Source organism: Lissotriton helveticus, chromosome 12, assembly GCF_964261635.1.
Source record: "Lissotriton helveticus chromosome 12, aLisHel1.1, whole genome shotgun sequence".
NCBI classification, from domain to species: Eukaryota; Metazoa; Chordata; class Amphibia; order Caudata; family Salamandridae; genus Lissotriton; species Lissotriton helveticus.
Genome location: NC_136073.1, coordinates 833133522 through 833157457, shown reverse-complemented (window position 1 = coordinate 833157457; position 23936 = coordinate 833133522). Strand labels below are relative to the sequence as shown.

Sequence of the window (23936 nt, the reverse complement as noted above, 5' to 3'; positions counted from 1 at the left end):
TGATGATGTCCCGGAGTTGGGGTGCGTTGACGGAGTCGGCCTTGTTGAAGATGTGATGGGGGCATGGGTCGGTTGGCGATCCGGAGTGGATGGAGTTCATCAAGCGGATGGTGTCATCGGTGCTGATTAGGGTCCAGGCGCGGAGGGTGGTGGTGGGGGGATTCGGTTCAGTTGTGAGGGGAGTGGGCTGGTCACCGAAGCTGTTATGTATGTCTACGATCTTGCTGTGGAAGAACGAGGCTAGAGAATCGCAGAGGTCTTGAGAGGGAGTGATGTCGTTGTTGCCAGCGCTGGGATTGGTGAGCTCTTTGACAATGCTGAAGAGTTCCTTGCTGTTGTGGGCGTTGTTGTCTAATCGATCCTTGAATGTAGATGGTGGTGCGGATCAGGTGGTGGTGTTTGCGGGTGGCGTTCTTGAGGGCGGTCATGTTGTCTGTGGTTGGGTTTCTTCGCCAGGCTTTCTCGAGGGTGCGGTAGTTCTTTTTGGAGTTCTTGAGGTAGTCGTTGAACCAGGAGGCTTTTTTGCTTACTGGCTTGTTGGAATGTATTTTCAAGGGTGCTAGTTCGTTAGTGCAGTGGGTGATCCACTGTTCGAGATTGATGGCTGCTTGATTAGGGTCCGTTGATATGGCGGGAGGGTTTTGGTTCAGAGATGTGGTGAGCTGGTTGGTGGTAATTTTGTTCCAGTTTCTGCGGGGAACCTGTTGCGGGTGGTGGTGGGTCGTGGTCTTTCTGAAGCTGAAGTGGACGCAGCTGTGGTCCGTCCAGTGGAGCCCCGTGGTGTGATTGAAGAAGATGTGCTTGCTGGAGGAGAAGATTGGGTCGAGCGTGTGTCCGGCGTAGTGGGTGGGGGTGTTCACCAGTTGTTTGAGTCCGAGATTGGCGAGGTTCTCCAGCAGGGTGGTGGTGTTGTTGTCGTTGTTATTCTCCAGGTGGAAGTTGAGGTCCCCTAGGAGAATGTAGTCATCCGAGGGGAGGGCGTGTGGGCTAACAAAGTCAGCAATGTCTTCGCTGAATTGTGTGCGGGGTCCTGGGGGTCTGTAAATGAGGGTGCCTCTGAGTGTGGTCTTGGGGTCGGAGTGTATCTGGAAGTGGAGGTGTTCGGTGGCTATGAGGGTGTCCTCGGAGTTGGTCGAGATGTGGATGGTGTTCTTGTGGACAATGGCGATGCCTCCTCCTGTTTGGTTGATGCGGTCTCTTCGGATGATCTTGTATTCGTCCGGGATGGCTATGGCGATGTCGGTTGCTGAAGAGGCGTTCCTCCAGGTTTCCGTGAGAAAGGCGACGTCCGGTGAAGTGGTGTCGAGTAGGTTCCATAGTTCAATGGCGTGTCTGTGGACCGAGCGGGTGTTGAGCAGGATGCACTTCAGGTGGTTGTTCTTGGAGCTCTGTTTGGCGTTTGTGGTTGTAGAGTGGGTCCTGATGCAGCAGAACTTGCAGGATTGGCAGGTGAAGGGTCCATGGGTACGGCCTGGGGCGGCTTGGTGGCAGTCGTGGAGGCGGCCGGTGTTGAGTGCAGTGAGGGTTGCGGCGTCGTAAGTTCGGCGGGAGGGGTGGAGTTTGCGGGTTCCAGTGGGTCTGGCGCTGGGCGCGGTCCAGGCGCGGACGGGCATAGACGGGCTTGCCTTCGGCGCGCATAGGGCGCGCACGCTGCGCGTGAACGCTGCGCGTATGCGACTCTGCCATAAGTGGAGAGCGGAGGGGGGGCGGAAGGAGGGAGGAGCAGCAGTTGGGAGGCGGTAGCAGGCTGCGAGGTCCGGAGATGCTGGAGGGAACGGGGTGGGGCCGCGGGGGAGCAGGAGAGGCACAACAAATGGCACCAAAACAATGCAGGACGGGATCGGGGGCACAATCTGGCACAGACACGAACCACCAAAGCAGCGATACCAGGCAAAGCAAAGTAGAAATTATACCAGGCCGGCCCAGATGCGACTCACAAAGGCAGTGTGGATACGATACCAGGCAAAGCAATTTAGAAACAAAATTAGGCTAATCAACGTAGAAACAATAGCAGGCACAGCAATGAAGAAAACGATACCAGGCAGCCCAGGAGCGAGCAATGCAGAAGGAGGTAGCAATGTGGAAACGACACCAGGCACCTCAGGAGCGGGTGGAGCGACCGGTTCTGACCAGGTCAGGACGGTAGACTAAACAGATGATATAGGACTCTGAGGAAAGCGTTCATGTAGATTGTTTGGAAGGTGTGGAGGAGGAGATGGTGGTAGTTATTTGGATGTGGGGCACAGGGTGGTAATGATGTAGGGTAGCTGGATGTGGAACTAAGTAAATACTAGTTGGTTAGATGGCTGGAAACGCCCTATAGGCTTGTGCCGTAAATCATCCTAGTACGTACATGAGAGAGTTGAGGCACAATAAGCAAAAGTAAGACATGGGTTACTATGCAGATGCCAGGACTCACAGGTGTGACAAGAAGAGTTATCAAATACTTTGGCAAAGATACCAGAATGCCTTGTGAAGGATCGTAGAAATAGCCAAAACATTGTTCACCTAGCAGGCACAAACAATGTGTGATATATGCATAGTTGCTCAATATTTAGGTTGCCTGGCATGAAAGATATGAGTGCAATAATGACTAGTACAATATGAGGAACGGCACTGTATCATTCAGGTATATATTTATGAATTAAGTATATGTCACGTGGCAATATCCCTTATGTACATCCTAAATGACACCCTGAATGGGCCAATGGCATGCTTTGGGAAGGATATATTCACACGATTCGAACCTCCACTGTTGACATAATGTTTCATGGCTGGGCCCCAACCTACAATTATGTCGAAATTCCAAATTTACATTTTGATATGCTATTATGGACCTTCTAAATCATGCCCTGAATGGGCCATTATTGTCAATGTTCATCAGAGTATTGTAAAGGTCATCCTACAATGACATATACTCTTGGCCAATATCGGCATCATTCGCATCACAATTGCGCCCTGTATCGGCTTGTCTTCTCGTCCTTCCTCGAATACAATCACTGCTGTGATTACCACTGTGTCTTCACATAAAGCAGCAAATATATATTACCATGTAATGAGACAATGCAGATTTTGGGGGGTTTCAGCTGCAAGCACTCACTCCGATTTACATAATCTTTACTAATTGCCCTCTGGTGGGTCAGGTAAGTGTCATCATTTTTGCATCCTGGGCGTTGAAGTGCCAGTGCTGCGGCAATATACGGAACCCACTGGGGGGAAGGAATTGCCGCAGCACTGGCACTACAACTACACAGCTGATCCAGTTGGCTGAGTAATTGCGCTCGATTAGATATATACAGATGGCAACTACATCTTGAGACCAATGGCTGGGGCAGTCTTGAAACTTAGACATAAGGCAGGTGCCAGAAGTATTAGCATTAACCTGAAAATAAAGAAAAGGCCGTGGCAGCAGCGCTCTACAGGGCTAATACTTGGGGGTATGCGAATTTGCACCCACTGCAAAAATGTCCGAGAACACTTTTCTAAGAGTCCTTCTGAGGTTGAGACCGGGCACCCCTTATTGGCACTCAATGCAGAACTTAGTTTTACCCGAATATCTGACATGGCAGCCCTTGAGCCAGTGCTATATTGGTTCAGGCTGGTGAGAAACCCAAAGGCAGCAATATATATTTAAGACCTCAGGAAGGTGCAACCTCCAACAATGGCCGTGGAAAGAGCACATGGCCGTTCCAAGTAAAGAATGTTTTGAATGAGCTGCAGATAGGGTCCTTATCGTCGGACTCCCGTAGAGTAAAGCAGGATACTACAGATGTGATTAAAGATCGAACCATGAATAAAAGCAGTTGAGCAAGTGTATTGGGTTGAAGCCTGGGTTTATTTTAGGTAATTATTTTAACAACGATCTTGGTTCCTCCTTGTACATTTTATCTGGATTCGATATACCCTGAGCTTTAACGAACGCTGTATGTAAAATGCAGACTGGGTATTCTGACAACCAGGTAATATCTAACCAGAATCCATAGGTTCTCTGCTGGTTTTGATCACTGTGACTGTAAATTCGGAGGGAAGGACAACCTACCTCACTTTATCATGTTCTGTAAAAAATATGATTTTGTACGTAGGCGGTGGCTTCTTCCCCTTTTTAAACTTTACAGGGTCAAATGTGTCAAATCAGCAGTGATGCTCTGTGCTAGAACTGATGATGAGTATATTCTTCAGGGATGTGGAATTCCTATAGCCAGACGTCCAGGACATATTGTTTGGGATCAAGGGCAACAAGTTTTCATGTGTATTTTGTCCTTGGGACAAGTAGGCCCAACCCCCTGCATCACACACCCCTTTGGCTGCCAGTTTGCAGTACCACATTATGGATCAGGGAAGGGCATTGTTTGCAGTTACTGTAACATTTTTGTCCATATGTTAATGCTGTTCAATCTTGTATTTATGATTCATTAATTGAAAACCTTTATTATTAGGGTGAGCGCTCTAAGTAAATGTTGTAAGCTCTGACTGCACTACAGTTGTTCCAGTATAAAAATGTGTACACACGTTTTCAAAGTTTAGCAATATGAGGCTATGTATAATGCTCCCAGAATGCTCCCCGATCTGATGCAAATATTTGCAGAAGCTTAAAAGCAAGATTGAGGATTCTTTGCTTTCAAAATAAAATGTTCATAAAAAAATGAAAGCAGGAAAAAAACATTTCGCTAAACTACCTGTAAAATTTCAGGTACCATTTCTTTGCAGCATCATTTAGTAACATGTTTTGGTGCATCCTAGTATTCCCAAAACTTTTCATAATTGATAATCAGTGTAACCAGTTTCAATAAGATTATGGGAAACATAAATAAAGCAGCATTGGCAAAGCCGGTAGGTCTGAAATTGGTGGTCAGCTTTTTAGCTTTATCTGTTTTAGAATTGTTTTGGCATGTTTATGTAAAACCTTATTGGTGTGGGAGCTGCCGGGCCCTCACCATTATAACAAACACTGGCAAAAGCAAAAATATTTTTTGGTCTCAAAAAACACAAACTGCCATCGCATTTACTGGCACTGAACAAAACTACTTTGTGTGCCGATATGCTCCTTCTGAAAGAGCAGAATGCGGTCACTCACAGTGAAGCCAGCCGATACAGAGAGAGAAAGAGTGAGAGAGAGAGAGATAGAATTTTAATAAACGCAAAAGGTCATGGTCAACGCTATACCAATTTGGGGGGCCCAATTATTAAAGAAAGTCTCAAAAGTGCACCCATGGTATATATCCTTCCATTAAGTGCAGCTATACCGCTTTTGTGAAATCCCATAAATTTACAGAAGTAGGACAAGAAATAGTATTCCTAGCAAATATTTGTGAACTGCATTTTAGCATGAACAAATATACATGTGTAGATTTGCTCATGCGAAAATCAGAGTGTTTGCAAGTTCACTTTCCTTCCAACCACTTTTTCCCAAATTTGGAAAAAGGTTTACGTCTGCAATTGTCAGGAGTAAATGTCCAACATTTCTCAGTATGGGAAAAGATTAGAGAAGAGTTGTTGAAAACCCTTAAAACATGCAAGTTAGTAGGTTTGCACAGACTCAAAGGGCATTCTAACCCTGAAACTATTGCTTACCACTACCTACCGCCCCAGTATGTAGATCTGCAGAAACATGGCAACATAAGGGGATTGAAAGTATTCAAACACTACTATGATATAAGCCCTGGCATATTCAGAGAGGCTATATCAGAGGTCCTGTATAATGAAATTGCTGCCATATGTGGTTGCCGCACTACATGGCAACAAAGGGACAAGTGGATTTTGTTACAGGACAAGTAGATTTATGAAGCAACCTGCCCCATGGACAAGTAGATATTTTATTAAATTCCACACCCCCGGTTCTTAACCCCGCAGCATCATATTTAGGGCTACATTTTTATTTAATTTTGTGTATATTGTATTATGTACTGAGATATTTTATTTATTCATTTGAGCGTTTTTTAGGTCGAGCTTAGAGCAGCGCATGCCCTGCTTGCTCGACCTTTAGTAAAGGGCAACAAAAAGTGCTACCTACCAGAGTTTTGCTGGCCTGAAGATTGAGTGCACGTGCATGTGCATGTGCACGCGCGCAGCTGCCATCAGTCTCCTCCGTCACGGGTCATTAAGTTGCTTTCCCCTTTCGTGGCTTGGCTTTTTGACCTTTGAAAGTGAGTTTTCGAAGGGAGCTAGGCCCAGTAATATTTTGTGATGCAGTTCCAGTCATGAACTAGTAGTTTTGTCGATCTGCTCTAGATCTCATATCCAAATATATATATAAGATTGTAAAGCTCAAGCCAACTTCTATGAGGCAGCATTTGTTTTATTGACTGGGGGGACCACCCCAGAACCTTTGAGTACATTAATCCTCACCTTGACTAACTGATTATTTCCAGCTTGCTTTCTGTTAACATGTCATGCATGACTGCTGCTGTGCTTTCGTCTTACAATACCTGCTCATCCCGCTAACCTGCTTCTTCTTTTGCTAACTGGCACCTTGCAGTCCTCCTCTTTGTTAGCAGCTCGGCAAAAGTACCCAGTGCTGTAGATCTGGTCAGCATCATAGAAAAGCTGGTCAAAACGAAGATGGTAAGTGTCGAGCCTTAACAGTGGTGGCAAGTCGTCCTTCAGGGTACTGTGCGTTTGAAGCCTGCTTTGTTTGCATTGATCATTGTTTGCAAGCCCTTTGACTGCATTTCTTCCCCTTTAATATTAGTGGATTCCTAGAATACATTAAATGGGATGAACCTATCCCAAAGTGCTGCTTAAGTACTGATTTTGTTTATTTTTAACTAACCTCTTTGTTGGCAGTCTCTCAGGCCAAGTTATTCAACTTCGTTATGTGTATTTAGTGGTATGGACACTTCCCTCTTTATTTTAGCACAAATATTATTCTTAATTAGGTTACACTAGTTAAGTTTGCTCATGTGTACCTTTTCCTAGACCCACACTTGTTCGCCGACAAGCTTGAAAAACATACAAGTATCGCACACCTTTTCTTCCAAATTGTCTTTATTTTTCCTGTCACAGTAACAGGTTATGGTCACTTCCCTTCCAAAATAAGATACCTCAGGAGCCTAAGCAGTAAAAAACCTGTGTTTTTTTAGGGGGGCACGCTAACTATCTCTTGATTTCTGACTGTGTTCAGTAAAAAAATTGAGCATTTTAACATCGGAAAATGAAGGGTATTGATCAAAATTCTTTACCTTATGGATACCAACAAAAAAAGGAATGACATTCGGCAAAGCACATTAAAAGCAGGATTTCTCATGCTAAACTAGGCTGGAAAAATAAGGGGGTAAAGGTAGAGAGCACTAAAAGCACTTTAAGAACATAGGGGTATGTGTGTATACGGGCTGCTTGCTCTCTGTGCACTTATCCTACCTCTTATGGCATGGTTTTATAAGAACATTGCCTGCACCTGCCGAGAGCATAGAAGTCTGCTCCTATTTACTGTTTGTCACCATGCTGTTCAGTCGATTGTACTATATATGTTTTAAGCATTAATGAAGTGTGTTTTTTGTTTTTTAAATTATAGTTTTAACCATTGTAAGGCTGAAAGGTGAAACAATAAACAATGAACACACACACACATACATATATATATATATATATATATATATATATATATATATATATATATTATATATATATGAGAGTTTAACATTTGCAAGAAAATAATGCTTAATTTAGGTATGCTTGAGTAAGTAAGTAAGTAAAATTTTATTTGCACAATTAATTAAAATCATTGCAATAAACACATACAAAATTGACTGTTGTCGAACGGGGTATTCGAGTCTGTTAAAAGGTCAGTAAGATTGTTGGTTGAAAGAGTAATGGGAAGGTCACTTAGAGAGGTTGAGACTCAAACTTGATCAGATGGTAAGATCGAGGAGTTAATATCTGTAATAAATTTTACAAAGCGTGTCGCCATCTGAGGTGAGTCCCCCCTCATACAGACATCTAGTGCTTCTTGACATGTCCTGATACTAAGAAGAAGCCAAATTGGTCTCAGCCAGAAAATTCTTTGGGCTCGTAGGCGATGACAGATACACAGGATGTGGATGAGGTTTTCCTCTTCTTGGTTACAAAAGCAGCATTTGGAAGAAGCTTCTTTCTTATATCCTTGGCCAAACTTATATGTCTTCAGCGGGATTAAACCGAAGCGGAATCTCATTAGTTGGAGTTTAATATGTGATTTCATAGAGGATGCCAGATAAGACGGTAAAGTTTTCGAGGCATATAGTTTGGAGGCCCAAGAGCCGTGGAAGAGATGGAGTACCTGTTGCGCGTCAAGGTCATTTGATAAGATTTTTGCTTGTTTACTAAGAAGCTTCGATTTCACCTCGATGGGCAAGGAAGTTGACCATATATCTTTTGCTTCGAGGGAGTCGAGGCAGAATGTCAGATATTTGTTCCACGATGTTTTGGGTTTGCTAAGCACTGACCATATGCAGCTCTTTAAGGTGTGAGGGCTAGCTTGTTTCGCTTTTAGACAATAGGAGATGTATCTCGCGCTCATAATCCATCGCATGGATGATCGAGAGAATTTTTTCCGAATTTGGGCGTGGGAGGTCGAGTTTGGCAACCGAAAGACCCTGCGGTAGCATGATGATTGCGCTTTGTCCAGCCAATTATTCATTTTATCTTTAAAAATTATTGCTCCAAAAGAGATTGTGGGAAGGAATTTTGCGGTAATCAGTTTTATCAGTGGAACTAAGTCCTGGGAGTGCAGAGCGTTCTTCGTTCTTATGAAAGCCCCCTCCAGGCTACGAGCAACTGCCTGAATCTCGGTTGTATGCACGGAGGATCTCCCTTTATGATCAATCCAGACGCCCAGGTATTTATATGCGATGACAGTATCAAATGATTTCCCTTCAATAAACCACAGGGGCTTTTTTATTTTTGTAGAAGATATTACCATTGCTTTAGTTTTAGTTACATTTATCTCTAGCATATTGGTGTTACAGTACTGGGCGAGGGAGTCGAACAGTCTTTGAAGGCCCACCTGGGTTTGGCTAAGAGAATGGTGTTGTCTGCGTATTGCAGAGTTTGTATTTTTCTTTGTTCAATTCCAGGGGGAAAAGCTCTGGAGCGGGACAAACTTTCAGGGAGGTCTGCGAGGTATAGGTTGAAGAGTAATGGTGCAAGGGTGCACCCTTGTTTTAGGCCTCTGCTAGTGTAGATTTTGTTAGAAGTAGACCATCTCGATGTTACTCTTATTTAACCCAGGTGTCTGTGTGTAGAGCTATTAGTGCATTCAATAGTGACCGTGGGGTGCCCCATCTTGCCAGTTTTTCCCACAGTTTAGGCCGGCTCACGCTGTTGAAGGCTTTACGAAAGTCAATAAATCCTAGGTACAACGATTTGCCTTTTGATGCTAGTGAGGTTTCCATCAGGTAAGCCATACAAATCAAGTTGTCCTCAATATGGCTACCTCTTTGGAAACCAGTTTGGGTGAAAGGGATTAGATTGTTATTTTCCGCCCATTTTGTAAGTTCCTTTAAAAGGACGCTAGCATATGCCTTCCCGTCCACATCGAGTAAGGCTATCATCCTATAATTGTCGGGATTGGAGCGCGAGCCCTTTTTATGGAAGGGGACGAGCAGTGATCCTTGCCAAGATGCCGGAATAGGGCTTCCCAGTATTGCGGCCTCGAAGAGAGGGGTCAGTATCGTGGCCCATTTATGGGCGGGGGCTTTGAATACTTGGGTGGGGATTCCATTGGGTCCAGGGGCAACTCCTGAGCGCATTTTCTTTATTATTCCTGCTATATCGTCTGTTGTTAACTTGACGGAGGAGATTATATCATCCTGAGGGATTGATTGATCAGGCAAAGACAGGCTACTGCTGTTGCTATTTAAGGCACGTGGTGCTGTATAAAGTATTTTGACATAAGTCTCCCAATCAGCAGGAGAGATATTAATTACGGTGGGTGGTTTAATGGCTTTGGTGGCCTTGTTTACCCAGTTCCAAAATTTTCTTTGGTCTTTGGTTTTTATAATCTCAAAGGCTGTTTCCCAATGGTGCTCTTCTTCCAGTTTCTTTAGGACTAACCTGGCCTTCCTGTATTCTTTTCTAGCAGCTGATATGTCACTCTTCAGAGATTTATATTTGCTTTCGTTATTCACGGTGGTATGTTGCAACTTATTTAATCTGCTTTTTGTGGTGATTATAATTTGTTTTTGCTCTAACAAGGTAGTCGAAGCCGGAAGGTCTTTCGGAGGGCTATTTGTTGGTTTTAATGCTAATTGATCTCTGAAGTTGGTCATTGTGATTTCCCAAGAGGATGCTGACGAAGGATTAATGCCAGCCAAAGCCCGTTTGGACAAAAGATTATCCACTTCCGCTTCTATTACTTCGCGATTGCCTTCGGACCATCTCAGTTTTCTTACTTTCTGGAGATTCGATTCCGTCCCCAGGTGGGGAATGTTCGGGCGATGTAACTGCTTAAGGGCAATCTTGCATATTAAGATGGCATGGTCGCTATCTGAAGACGGTATTATCGAGAGCTGTCATACCCGGTGGAAAGTGGTGAGTGATAGGTATGCTTGAGATAGCATAACTAGGCCACTCTAGGCTGCATTGGCAATTTTTGAAATGATGCAAAATGTGCATGTTTATTTTGGATGCACAAACAGTCCACATGAGTGTGCCTTTCTCTTAACCCCTTCAGTGCTGCGCGAATTTCGCTGCAGTGCTGAAGGGTCATAAATCAAATTGACTCATGACGGAAATGTTCCGTCATCAGCACCGGAGCACCGACGCTGATGACGGAACTGTTCCGTCATGAGCATGCAAGGGGTTACAAAAAAAACAACAACAACTAGGCAGCTTCAACCATGGTCTCTGTTTATAAAATGTGTAATATTTCTTCTCTCCAGAGGGAAGGATTTTCTTACTGTTACAATGCCAAGGCCAGGCTCTATGGTAGTTTAATAAAGCATTGGATTCCAGTGTTTCATAACACATGATTTTATTTCCTTAATTACGTGCTGCTTTTACGAATACGATACAGTAGAAAGTATGAGCTTTTGGGGTGCCTGGAAGACGTATAGGATGATTGGTTATTATCAAGGAAACATTTCTAATCCAACCCTCCTCCATAATGTCATGCCATGAAACGAGTGTGCCTTCTGTTCCAGAAACCTTATAAAATATGTCAGAGTGAATAAATCACAAGAACAGAGGGGCGAACCTCTACGCTGCAGGTAGGACGAGTGAAGCGTCCTATTCCTCGGCTTCACAGCTTCCTCAATTTTCTTTGTGACACTTCCAGAGGTTCTTCTTCCAAGACCATACCTGCATTATGTTATTTTGAATGTTCCACTTCAATCACATCATTTTCATGACTCGTGAGGATTATGCAAGGACCACATCTTTGCTGGACTACAACTACTTCTTGTTGAGAACAATTTAGATATATTTGTTAATCTATACCAACCTTGCAATGCAAACTTTTCATGTAGAATGTTAATTTCCTGCAATGTTGATTTGGAGGTAAAAGTAGTGTGTCTCCTCGTGGAGTCATGGGATCTTGTCAGGGGCGAGGTTGCTCATTTTCCAGGCCTCCATGTGTTGTGTGGGTACAGAGGGTTCCTGCTATTTAGTCTAGCTCACTATATCAGTTGGTGATGGCGAACTCTAGTAAACCTGAATCCCAACAATCGTGTCTAGTTGATGTATTGGTTGCATGCACGCGCATTAAAGCAAGTTGGCTAGGTACTGTACAAGCTGTTATATCCCACCTAAGTGTGACCATCAGAGAACACCATGTGGAAAAAGACAAACCTTCCTCCAAATGACTAATCACACGAATGTGGCGTTGATTATGCTAGTGCAAGCTGCAGCAGTGATGACATTGCGTCTAGTTGTCACATAGAGCTGAGCGAAGACTGCAGCTAGGCCCAAACGACCTAACAGAAAGTTCTCATGTGTAAGTCCTCCTTGCTGCGTATTTAATCAGATGAATGCACATGAAAACTCTTCCTCTACTAGTCTACGGGGAAGCTTGGTGATATGAAATATTCTCGACAGGATTTGCACAGTTAGAAATAAAATTAAAAAAACAGCAAAATCAAAATTAAACAAGGGGGACAAAAAGTGAGTGAAATGCGAAGCTGTGTATTTGCATAATATTCAGAGGTGGTTATTGGACAGGTGAGGTCACAGGATCGGAGGAGCCACCACTGACTGGACTGTTTCCAGCTTTTATTGTACTTCTATTTGCAATTATTTGTCCTTGTGTAATTACTGGGAGGAAAATGCACACCGGGTTCCATAGCAGAAAGGTGTGTGCATTTCCTTCATGTTGGCATATCTGTGTTTTTTGTGCCTTATCTGGGGAGTAACAATAAATGCCACAATCAATATTTTTTTTACAGTCAATCCTCAGCTATAGGATGTTATGCCATCTGTTGTTATTCTAACTTATTCTCATTCATTCATTCATTCAAAGTTTTATATAGCGCAAACAAGATCCTTACAGATATCAGAGCGCTTCACAAAGACAGGGTAGGGGCAGTAGGAATGAAACAGAGATAATGGGAGCAGTATAATAGTCACTAACATGGTAGGATAATAATAACATACATAAAACATATCAATATACAATCAGGTAAACAAGTAATATACGACGGCACAAGTCATTGAACCCACTACAGAGGTGTTCAGGTATACCTTGGGTGTGTGGATGGCTTATACCAGTGTTTTAGTATAGAGAGAACACTGAGTGGGGGCATCGGGAGAGTGAATCAGTAGACCAACGTGTATCATATATTGGTCGGTAGTAAGAGAGTAGCGTAGTAGTGTCCCCATCAAGTAGAAGTATAGTGCCAAAGGACAAGGTGAACAGTGATACGAAGCAGTGCAGAGTCTCTGGTTCAGTACCTATAAGGTTCAGGAGATCTTGGCCAGAAGGATGGTTTTCACCTCTTTCTTGAAGAGTGCAGCGGAGGAGATAAGCCTGGTTTCAGGAGGGAGCGCATTCCAGATCCTGGGTGCCATTCCTGAGAAGGAGCGCTTGTATGTTTTCTCTTTCCGGAATCTACGAGGTTTCAGGAGTAGATTTTTTGTACTTCTATTGGATCTCGAACCTCCTGATATAGACAACTTTTGAGCGAGGTAGTTGGGTGCATTGTGGTGCACGGCCGTGTGTGTCATAACTGCAATTTTTAGCTGTATTCTGGCTTCAAAAGGTAGCCATTTTAGAGATTTTAAGTCTGGGGATATATGCGAATGTTTTCTTGAGCCAGTAATGAGTCTCGCGGCAGCGTTCAGGGAGGCTCTTAAGGGTGCTGTTGTGGATAGCGGGAGTCCGCTAAGGGCTACAATTCCATAGTCTATTCGAGGGATGACTAAAGCTTGTACAGCAGTTTTGAAGTCTTCGGCAGGGAGGAAGGGTTTAATTTTCCTCAGTGTGTTGATTTGGAAATTAGCTGCTTTTGTGGCTTTGCTAACGTGCTGCTGCATGTTGAGCTTGGCGTCGAGTGTGATGCCTATGGATTTCGCCGAATCCACGATGGTAGGTTGGACATTGAGTGCTGTTAGGTTATTGAGCCAGGTTTGGGTGGAGGAAATTTTCGCCGGGGGTGAGATGAGTAGGAACTCAGTTTTCAGAGCATTTAGTTTGAGGTGATTATCGGCCAGCCAGGATTGAGTGTTAATAAGCGTGGAGTTCAGATGTTTGATATCTTCCGGGGATTTTAGCTTTAGGTAAAGTTGTGTGTCGTCTGCGTACATATGGAATTGGACATTGGAAGCTTGGAGCAAGGTGGCGAGCGGTTCCATGACGAGGTTGAACAGTGTGTTGGAGAGGGAGGATCCTTGTGGAACACCTAGATCTGCAGGCACAGGTGTAGATAGCACATTGTCGATCTTGAACTTCTGAAACCGGTTGTGAAGGAAGGACGAAAACCATTTGAGAACAGTTCCCGAAAGACCCATTCTAGTGCTTAGCAGCTCCAGCAAGTTCTCATGTTTGACCGTGTCAAAAGCTGACGAGAGGTCAAGAAGGATGAGGAGGCAGGACTCATTGCGATCAAGAATTTGGAGGGCGTCATCAATTATGTGTGTCATAGCTGTTTCCGTGCTATGTTTCGCTCGGAAGCCTGATTGATGAGGGTTGAGGATGTCAAATTGGTCAATGTGTTTTGTTAGTTGGAGTTGGACACATTTCTCCAGCAGTTTGGCCAGGGTGGGGATATTGGTGATGGGCCGGTAATTGTTTAGGTCAGACGGATCAGCTGTAGGTTTCTTGAGTATAGGCGTGACTTGCCCCACCTTGAGGGAGTCTGGAATGAGGCCTTGTTGCAGGGAGCTGTTGTTGATGTTGGTCCAGACAGGGAGGAGCAAGGGGATGAAGTCTTTTACAGCATTCGCAGGTAGAGGGTCTGTGAGGTGGTTAGAGGGCTTCAAGGTGCAGAGCAGTTTGTGTACTGCTTCTTCCGAGTAGGTATCGAAGTACAGCCAAGATGCCTTGTTTTTAGGTTGAGTGTTAGCCATTCTGGTGTGGTTGGGGAATCGGCTTACATCCATGATGAGGTCATTTCTTATGTTGTCAGTCTTTAGCTTAAAGAAAGCAGAGAAGGCTTCACAGTGTGGGGTGTCGCTTGTTGTGCTGTTTGATTGTAAGGGTTGTGTCTTTGTTTGGGTCTTTATTAGTTCGAACAGCTTTCTTGGCCTGTTTTTTGCTTGGTCCAACTGGCGGCTAAAGAAGTCTGACTTTGTGCGCTTTATTTTCCTGAAGTAGGCATTTCTCTTGTTCTTAAGCCTTTTGAGGTGCAGTGCTGAAGGGTCCGATCTCCAGGTGCGCTCTGCCATTCGCATAGTACGCCTGTCGTCATTGAGTCTATCATCATACCAGGGGTTAGAAATTTTGGTGGAGACTCTCTTCAGTTTTAGTGGGGCGACTTCATTGACTATTGTATTCATAGAGTCAAGGTAGTGGTCGGTCAGTGATTGAACATCCGAGGCACCTGAAGGGGGAAGGAGGAGATTGCCGATGTGGGGAGGCAGGGTAGAGGGGTTAAGATTCTTCATGTCCCTTTTCCATGTTTTGGATTTGATTGGTTGAGCCGGGTTAGGTTTAACTTTCTCATTGATAAAGAAAGTGATAATGTGGTGATCTGACCAGTCGCAGGGTAGAATCGCCTCCAGTTGTGTAGAGTTCTCTTTGGCAATGATGAGATCGAGTATCGAGCCTTTGTCGTGTGTTGGTCTATCGCATATTTGTGTGAGGTCAAGCGCATTAAGGAAAGTTTTGAGACTATTCACCACTGTGTCTTTCTGATCGTTCCAGTGGAGATTGAAGTCACCTAGGTAGACTTGGGTGGTCTGCCGACTGGCATTGGAAGTGATCATGTCCATGAGTTGTTGGGTGAATATGAGATTGTCACCAGGCAGGTGATAGATGAGATGTAGAGCACAAACTTGTTTGCCCTCGCTGGTGATGTCGAGGCAGAGGAGTTCACAGGAGGAGAGGGAGGGGGAGGTGACTTTAGTGACGGAGAGGTTGCTCCTAAAAATGCATGCAATTCCCCCGCCCGTCTTGCCAGGAGACCTGTCCAGCCTAATGATGTGATAATTGGGGGGGACTAGTATGTCCATAATCGGGGTAGAGGCTTCAGTAAGCCACGTTTCCGTTAGAATGGCTAGGTCCAGATCCCTAGCTGAGACGAGATCAGCGATGTCGGATGAGTGTCTCTGGGCCGATCTGCAGTTGAGTAGGATGCATTTGAGTTTGGGAGAGAGAAGGGTGGTCGAGCTTTCTAGAGTGAGGCGAACTTTTCTGAGGTCGTTAGGGACGGAACCTCTGTTGTTGAGTGTTGGGAGCCTCAGAGGGTTTGTAAGAATTGTGGGTATGGGGATGTGTGTGTTGGGCATGTGTTTTACCGGACCTGGGCCATAAGAGCGTAGGAGAGTATAGGTCGCGGTCCGACAATGGGTTGAGGACACGACGGGGCGGTGGGAGTTATTGCGAACGGGGATAGTCGGCCAGCGCGGGTGTCGTTGGGGGCGAGGGCATGTAGGGAGGGTGCGTCGTTTGTAGGGTAGAGGGATGGTGGGGGGTAGACTGGGCTGTGGGGAGAGAAGGTCTTTGATTGCGTGTACATCTTTTTTGATCTGTAAAATATCCTCTTTGACTTGTTGGAGGGTGGATAAAGTCAGGTCAGGAGGTGGATTGGGGATGGGGTTGGTGGTGAGAGCGATTGATGACTGGTTGAGTAGTGAGCTGGAAAGCGGGCAGGGTATCGAGGGGGGGGATATACTAGCGTTGTTGGAAGGTTCTGCGGTGCTAATGAGTGGGATGGCATTCAAAGAGTGGGCGTGTTTGTGGGCGGGTGTGGGTGAAGTAGGCGGTGAAGGCGGTGGGTGAGAAGCATAGGTAGTGCCGTCAGTGGGAGACGGTGCTGGTGAGTAGAAGAGTGAGTGAAGGCTGAAGACAGTAGGGTAGTGAGGGCTGAGAATGGGAGGTGGGAGAGAGGGGGATGCTAAGGTAGGGGAGGCGGTATGTTCTGTTCGAGATGGAGACTCAGTATCACAAGCACCAGAATGTATATTTCAGGATTATTTTGCTATTTCTTCAAAAACGTGTCCGTAGAAATGTATTTAAATGTGAAGACCCAGCCTAATATTAGATTTAGTTATGGCCATTGCTTAGAGTGTTAAGTGTTCTAATTCAGGGCTGAATTAATGTTTTTCCGAACTGTAATCCTGTAAAAAAAAATTGATAAATTAAAAGCAGGGACAACAATTTAACTATATCTAAACAGAGACTAGAAGGCGGTCATAGATGGTTTGCCTCGTAAGGGATTAAGTTGTGGCAGAAAAAAGTGTTACGTGCAATTTAGAAGATCGTTCAGAAATGTTTTAGACAACTCTCTTAGAAAATAAACTGATGATGAAGAATTAGACCCATATAAGGAAGGAGAAAATTATTTTGAAAATCATTTCAAAATTCAACCTATTACAGTCATGGGAGGGAAAATAGCACATGTTTGACAAGATGCTCAGGAGACATGAAGTGTATGTTGCTACCCAAATTTGAACACTTCATGGACGAGTAAATATTTTCAGAAGATGAAAAAGTGATTATATTCACTTGTAAAAATGAATCCCAGAGCTAGATAATAGCCATTCCTCAAAACGAGGAGGACCCAATCAACTTTGTTATTGCATGCAAAAATGGACCGTCTGATTTAGCGTGCATAATGGAAAAAATACAAAGATGAGAAACTTTACGAAAAACAGAGATCGCAGAGTGGCGTGTAGAGTGGAATTGTGTAGAGTGGAGTATGCATGGTGTGGTAGCGCAAAACCATTACAGTGAACACATTTTCAACTGAAATGACCATTACATTTGCACAGACAGTTTTACTGATAAAACTATACAGCGCACACAATCAGCATCACTTGGTGTATTGATTTGTTTTGATCCTATTTAAATAGATGCTTCCACCACACTTCAGAATTACAAAAAAAAAAGTGCTTCATTTTTGCTTTCCTAATTCTGATATATTCTGAAAAATTTGTACAGTTAATTTACAGGCATTTACATTTTGTTGCGTGCTAGAAAAATAATTTTCAGCAGCCTATTTACATTCTCTTAGTCAGTAAGATTGTCACGCAAATCCTCTCACTTTGCAGGGGAGAAAGAAAAAAAACGCCATACTCCCTGGGAAACAGAGCCCGACGACATTTGACATCTATCTTTTGAATGCACGGTAAATGTGAGAAGATAAAAACAAACTTTATAAGCCTTTTTATTACTCATTCACTTCTGAACTTCAGTATGTTTATTTTGGGGGTGTTTCAGCACTGCCCCACTGCCCTATTTCCAGTGACTATGGCCTGGGCGTAAAATTAAGGAACAGGGTTGTTTAAGTTTTAGTAAAGAGCACTAACCAAAATAAACAGGCTGGCAGACAGAGCATTGTTCCTCACAAGCATGCGAGATTGATGACCTGAATACCCAGAGATAAGTAGTACGATAAGAGGCAGGAAACCTTTTGAAAGAAATACAGTAGTTTACGGCTGTGAACTAGCATAAACATCGACTCTCCTGCAGTGCCTCAGGTAAACGAAAATAAGCAATGGCAAAGGCAATAGGTTTCACCTATGTGAGAGCTATTTGCTTTGCCAATGTCTTTTAGCCATGTTGCACAGCAGAGTTGAGTGGAGGAAATGGTGTAGAGTTAAGTGGAGGAGACTGGCGTAGAGTGGAGTAGAGTTGCTTGGAGTGGTTTAGAGTTAACTGGTGTAGAGTGGAGTAGAATGTTGGCCTTGTTAAGACTGTTTAGGATATTTTTCGAAATTCTGTATATATATATATATATATATATATATATATATATATATATATATATATATATATATATATATACACACACATACATACACACACACACACATACATATACACACACATACACACATACATATATGCATATATATACATATATCCAAACCTTGCAGGGTTACACTACTTGGAGGACACCACTCGAGGAAAGTTGGCAGCCTGCATGCAAAGATATTAACAGGCTCTCACATCAAAGTCTGTCACGCTGGACGCGTTTCGGGAGCCTTCTCCCTTCTTCTGCAGCGTATGGTGGCAGGTAGTGTGAGCAAAGTTCAAACGCACGCACCTTCATAAGTAGACCCGCCCCAAGGCGTGGTTACCAGCAAGGCATCCTGGCTCTTGTAGTGCGCCGTTAATTGATTTCCCCAGTGGGCTAGCTTCACAGTTCCAATCATGCCTCTTCAATCCCATGTGGGTAGATGCAGGACCCCTGCGACTCAATGCTCCGCTTTGTGGCTGTCAACGAAAATGGGCAGGTGTGTCCTGCAAATGCCTGTCCGCTCCTCGATCCCATCCCAAACACTCCTGTGTCATGTGGGAACCGCTCACAACAATCGGCGGTGGGTTTCACTCCGCGACCGTGGCCAGCCGCAACAAATCCAAACCTTGCAGGGTTACACTACTTGGAGGACACCACTCGAGGAAAATGTTTTTCAAAATTTATTGGCAGCCTGCATGCAAAGATATCAACAGGCTCTCACATCAAAGTCTTTCACGCTGGACGCGTTTCGGGAGCCTTCTCCCTTCTTCTGCAGCGTATGGTGGCAGGTAGTGTGAGCAAAGTTCAAACGCGCGCACCTTCATAAGTAGACCCGCCCCAAGGCGTGGTTACCAGCAAGGCATCCTGGCTCTTGTAGTGCGCCGTTAATACATATATATATATATACACACTTGCATATATATACAAACACACATATATACACACACATATACATATACACACACACATATACATATACACACACACATATACATATATACACACACATATACATATATACACACACATATACACACACACATATATACGCAAATGCGAGACCTATTGCATTGCAAATATTATTTTTTTTACTACTGCCCATGCGGCACTTTCACATTCATGAAGGCTGCACTCTTTTCTTTAGACAAGCAGTGTCTAAAGAAAGGGGCGTGTACGACATTTTAAAGAAACTGCAGCCACTCTTTTACTTTAATGTCGGCCGCCTACCTTTCTTTAGACATAGTTTGTGTAAAAAAGGGGTGCAGTCTCTATGAATGCGAAAGTGCCGCATGGGCGCTAGCAAACATAATAAATTAGCGCGGCCACTAAATGCGGACTGCGCTGCTAAAATAAATAAATCCAAAAACGCGGCTGCTAGAGTTAAAGCGGACTGCCATTAGTAAAAATTTAAATAAAGGCGGGTGGGGCGCTGCGACGATGTGGGTGGAATAGCATTAAATAAAATAGTGATCACCAACATATAAAGCAGAAGATACAACACACCAGTAAAAGGTCCAGTCGTTATGGGAGGTAACAAATGCAGACAAGGAGGTACCAAGGAAGGAGTAACAATCCTAATAACGACTCAGAAACCAGTATTTATGAAGGACAATGACACAAGCCAATTAAAAATATGGGCGGGGCTTCAAAGCCATACTCCATTACTGCATGCCTCGCAGCAGCGCATGCGCTGCCAAGGCTCGACCTAAAAATTAGTCCAATATATTTTGAGATGTATTAAAGTGTTTTCTTACAGGATCAAATTATAAATCTGAGTGGATTTTAAAATACGGGAAATCAGTTATAAATCTGAGTGGATTTTAAAATACAGGAAATGTTGGCCTAGTTAGGACAGTTTAGGATATTTTTCGAAATTGTGTACAGCATGTAATCAGATCATTGAAAAGCACATGCAAGACCATTTGCTGAAATTACATACCTGGAGTGGTACATTTCAATGTTTGAGAATTTCTCTTGGTTTTGCATATGCTGATTTGCAATGTCCGATAAACATTTTAGTGGAGTGACAAAAACAGTGTTGTATCATATACTGATTTAAGGGAAGACTAGCCAAAATTATTTTATTTTGTTCTGATATGTAAACATTGCCAAGTAAAGGAAAGTTAGTCTGTTATAGATTAAGTATATGCTATTGCAAAAGAAAGTTAACTATTTTGTAGCTATGTGGATACAAATTGTAATTAAAGTGACATGTTCTGGTCATTTGTCCATGCAAATGTTCAATACCTCCTTGAGATGGGAAAGTTTTGCATTAATTTAATTGAAAAATTCCAATATAAAACATAGCTCCTCAAATAATTGTGATGTTTATTTGGGAGATCAACGAGCAAAGGAGAATAAAGATATAGAAAATCCATTGTGTAGGAAGCATCGTTTGAAAAGTACATGACAACACTATGCTTTTGTTTATAAAATGTTAAAATGAACAGATGATATAGAAACTGAAGTTTCCTCCAAAATCTGGATTATCAGATTTACAGTAAGATCACTCTCAGGCTTTTCTGCGGCCACATTACTGATTTTGCATGGTGAATACATGTCTGAATATATATAGAAAAGTGACAGGAATGTGGGGAAAAAAACACGCTTCCCATGATAATTACCACTCTTTGTGGTCATGCACAAAATGGTCTCCTAATCTTGCACTCTACGGTTTTGGAAATTCAAAGCATACCATTATTGCGAGTGCAGTAATATTTCACTTGTAATGTTTAGAAATAGTTTTTTTTACCTGCATGGTCAGAACCCTCTGTTGCTTCATCTCAATTATGAAAAAGAGGGAAAGTGTATGCTTGTCTAGCTAAACTTGCCTCTAGACATCACAAATTTCAATGAGAAGACGACATCTACTATGATGTACATTCGTCCACAAAGGTCTCTTGGTCATGATGTGTACCTAGAGAAGTTTGGAAATGGGTGAGGCGATCTATCAGATATCATATACTGAAACGATGCCAACAGTCTGCAAGTTCGCTGTATGCTCTTAAGATGCTCAACCTCAACTTTCAAATAGTTTTAAAAACAATTTGGAGTACTACATTAACAGTAAGGGGTTCGACTGATCATTGGAATATTTGTCAACTTGGACTCAGAATTACCCACAGATGCTGTTGTTTTTGCTGTCTCCTAAAAACATAAAAGCTAGAGAAGATAATCCAACTTTGCTGAAGTTTGTATCTAGAAATGTCAGAAGTGTGGGATAACGCCCTTTATTAATGACAAATTATTGTTATTGCAGAGAGAGCACCGTTGTAATAATTGTACAATAGATGACTGGTATGTAAATGTCTATGGTGATGGAACTATGCAAGAGTTTTGGAGGTTCTGCAGCAATTTATTTATTTATTCAGAGTTTTATATAGCGCGAACAAGATCTTTACAGATATCAGAGCGCTTCACAGAAAACAGGGGGTGACGATAGCATGAGGGTGACGCGACATAATATTGGGTGAAATATAAACATCAGTAGCATGATCGGATAGCAGTCATGTTCTAATGGAATGTCAATAAACAATCAAATAAGCGAAAATAAAAGACGATACTGAGTCTTACATACAACTACGATAAAAATCAGGAGAACTTATGCTATAAGTATCTAAAAGTTCCAGGGAGCAAGGGGAAGGGGCCTCGATATACAGTAGGCTAACATGAATAGTCTAATAATAGATATTTAGTGAGTAGCATAAAAGGATCGGCTGACCATCATGTAATTGTGGCAAACAAGAGGAATAAGCAAATCTAGATCATGCGAAATATGACATTATTTGATATTAGACAATCATGAAACCAGTAATACCCAAGCGCCACGAAAGTCACTGAGGAACAGACATTAAAGTTCAGGTGAACTTAGCCATGAGGATGGCTTTCACCTCTTTCTTAAAGAAGGCCGTGGAGGAGATAAGCCTGGTTTCGGGAGGGAGTGCGTTCCAGATCCTCGGCGCCATTCCCGAGAAGGAGCGTTTGTATGTTTTTTCCTTCCGGAATCTGCGAGGTTTCAAGAGTAAGTTTTTTGAGCTTCTATTGGATCTCAACCCTCCTGATATAGTTAGCTTTTGAGTGAGGTAGTTAGGTGCATTGTGGTGTACAGCCGCGTGTGTCATCAAAGCAATTTTCAGTTGTATTCTGGCTTCAAAGGGCAGCCATTTCAGAGATTTCAAGTCAGGGGTTATATGAGAGTGTTTTCTTGAGCCCGTAATGAGTCTCGCGGCAGCGTTCAAGGTGGCTCTTAGGGGTGCAGTTGTTGCTAAAGGGAGACCACTGAGGGTCACAATTCCATAGTCAATGCGGGGGATGACTAGGGCTTGAACTGCATTTTGGAAGTCTTTGGCTGGGAGGAAGGGTTTCAACTTTCTCAATGTGTTGATTTGTAAATTAGCCCCTTTCGTTGCTATGCTAATGTGCTGCTGCATGTTGAGCTTTGCGTCAAGTGTGATACCTAAGGATTTCGCGGAGTCCACGATGGCGGGCCGGACATTGAATGCTGTTAAGTGGTTGAGCCAAAGTTGGATGGTGGTAGATTTCGCAGGGGGTGCTATCAACAGGAACTCAGTTTTCAGAGCATTTAGTTTGAGGTGGTTGTCGGCCAACCACGATTGGGTCTTTGTGAGAGTGTAGTTCAGGAGTTTGATATCATCCGGGGATTGTACCTTTAGGTAGAGTTGAGTGTCATCGGCAAACATGTGGAAGTGTACATTGGATGCTTGGAGCAAGGAGGCAAGTGGTTCCATGATGAGGTTGAACAGTGTGGGTGAAAGGGAGGATCCTTGTGGAACGCCTAAGTCGACTGGCACCGGCGAGGACAACACATTGTTGATCTTGAACTTCTGAGACCGGTTATGCAGGAAGGAAGTGAACCATTTGAGAACAGTCCCGGATAAGCCCATTCTAGTGTTTAGCAGCTCAAGGAGGTTCTCATGTTTGACCGTGTCAAAAGCTGAGGAGAGGTCGAGGAGGATGAGGAGGCATGAATCATTGCGATCAAGGATTTGGTGGGCGTCATCAATTATGTGAGTCATGGCCGTTTCCGTGCTGTGTTTCGCTCGGAAGCCTGATTGATGGGTGATGAGGAGATCAAACTTGTCAATATGTTTTCTTAGTTGAAGCTGTAACATTTTTCCAGCAGTTTGGCCAAGGTGGGGATGTTTGTGATGGGACGGTAATTGTTTAGGTCAGACGGGACCTTGCAATACGCAAGGACACCATATAATGACTGAGCAGTATTTAGACCAGTGGAACATTGTTACAGAAATGAAGGTAACCTGTTTGTGAACTGATCAGAGTACATAATAATGCTGGACTAGCACGAGTCTTGAGACTTTAGGATGTTCGCACATTTACTATTTCAAAAATTTCTAGCGATGCATTGACACTTCTGAATGGCAAAATAGTACACATGGAAATTTGTGATTCTGGTATTTTGTGATCTGAGAATTGAACGCCCAACAAAGGCAGTCAATTTGTGAGGTGAAATGATAACAATTGGGATCAGAAAGTTGTTGGAGAGCAATATGCTGAAAATGAAATGAACAATAACATTTGTGATCCATCAGTTTACAGCAAGCAAGCAAATTCTTTATTTCACCTGAAGATATTCGTCTTGGAAGC

The 23936-nt window shown here is 43.4% G+C and overlaps 1 protein-coding gene across 1 annotated transcript in view; it reads right to left on the bottom strand.

The window, feature by feature from the left end:
* The window catches only part of LOC144799165 (uncharacterized), a 43621-nt gene that overhangs the window by 17681 nt on the left and 2004 nt on the right, over positions 1–23936 (bottom strand). The gene's annotated exons all lie outside the window — the stretch shown is intronic.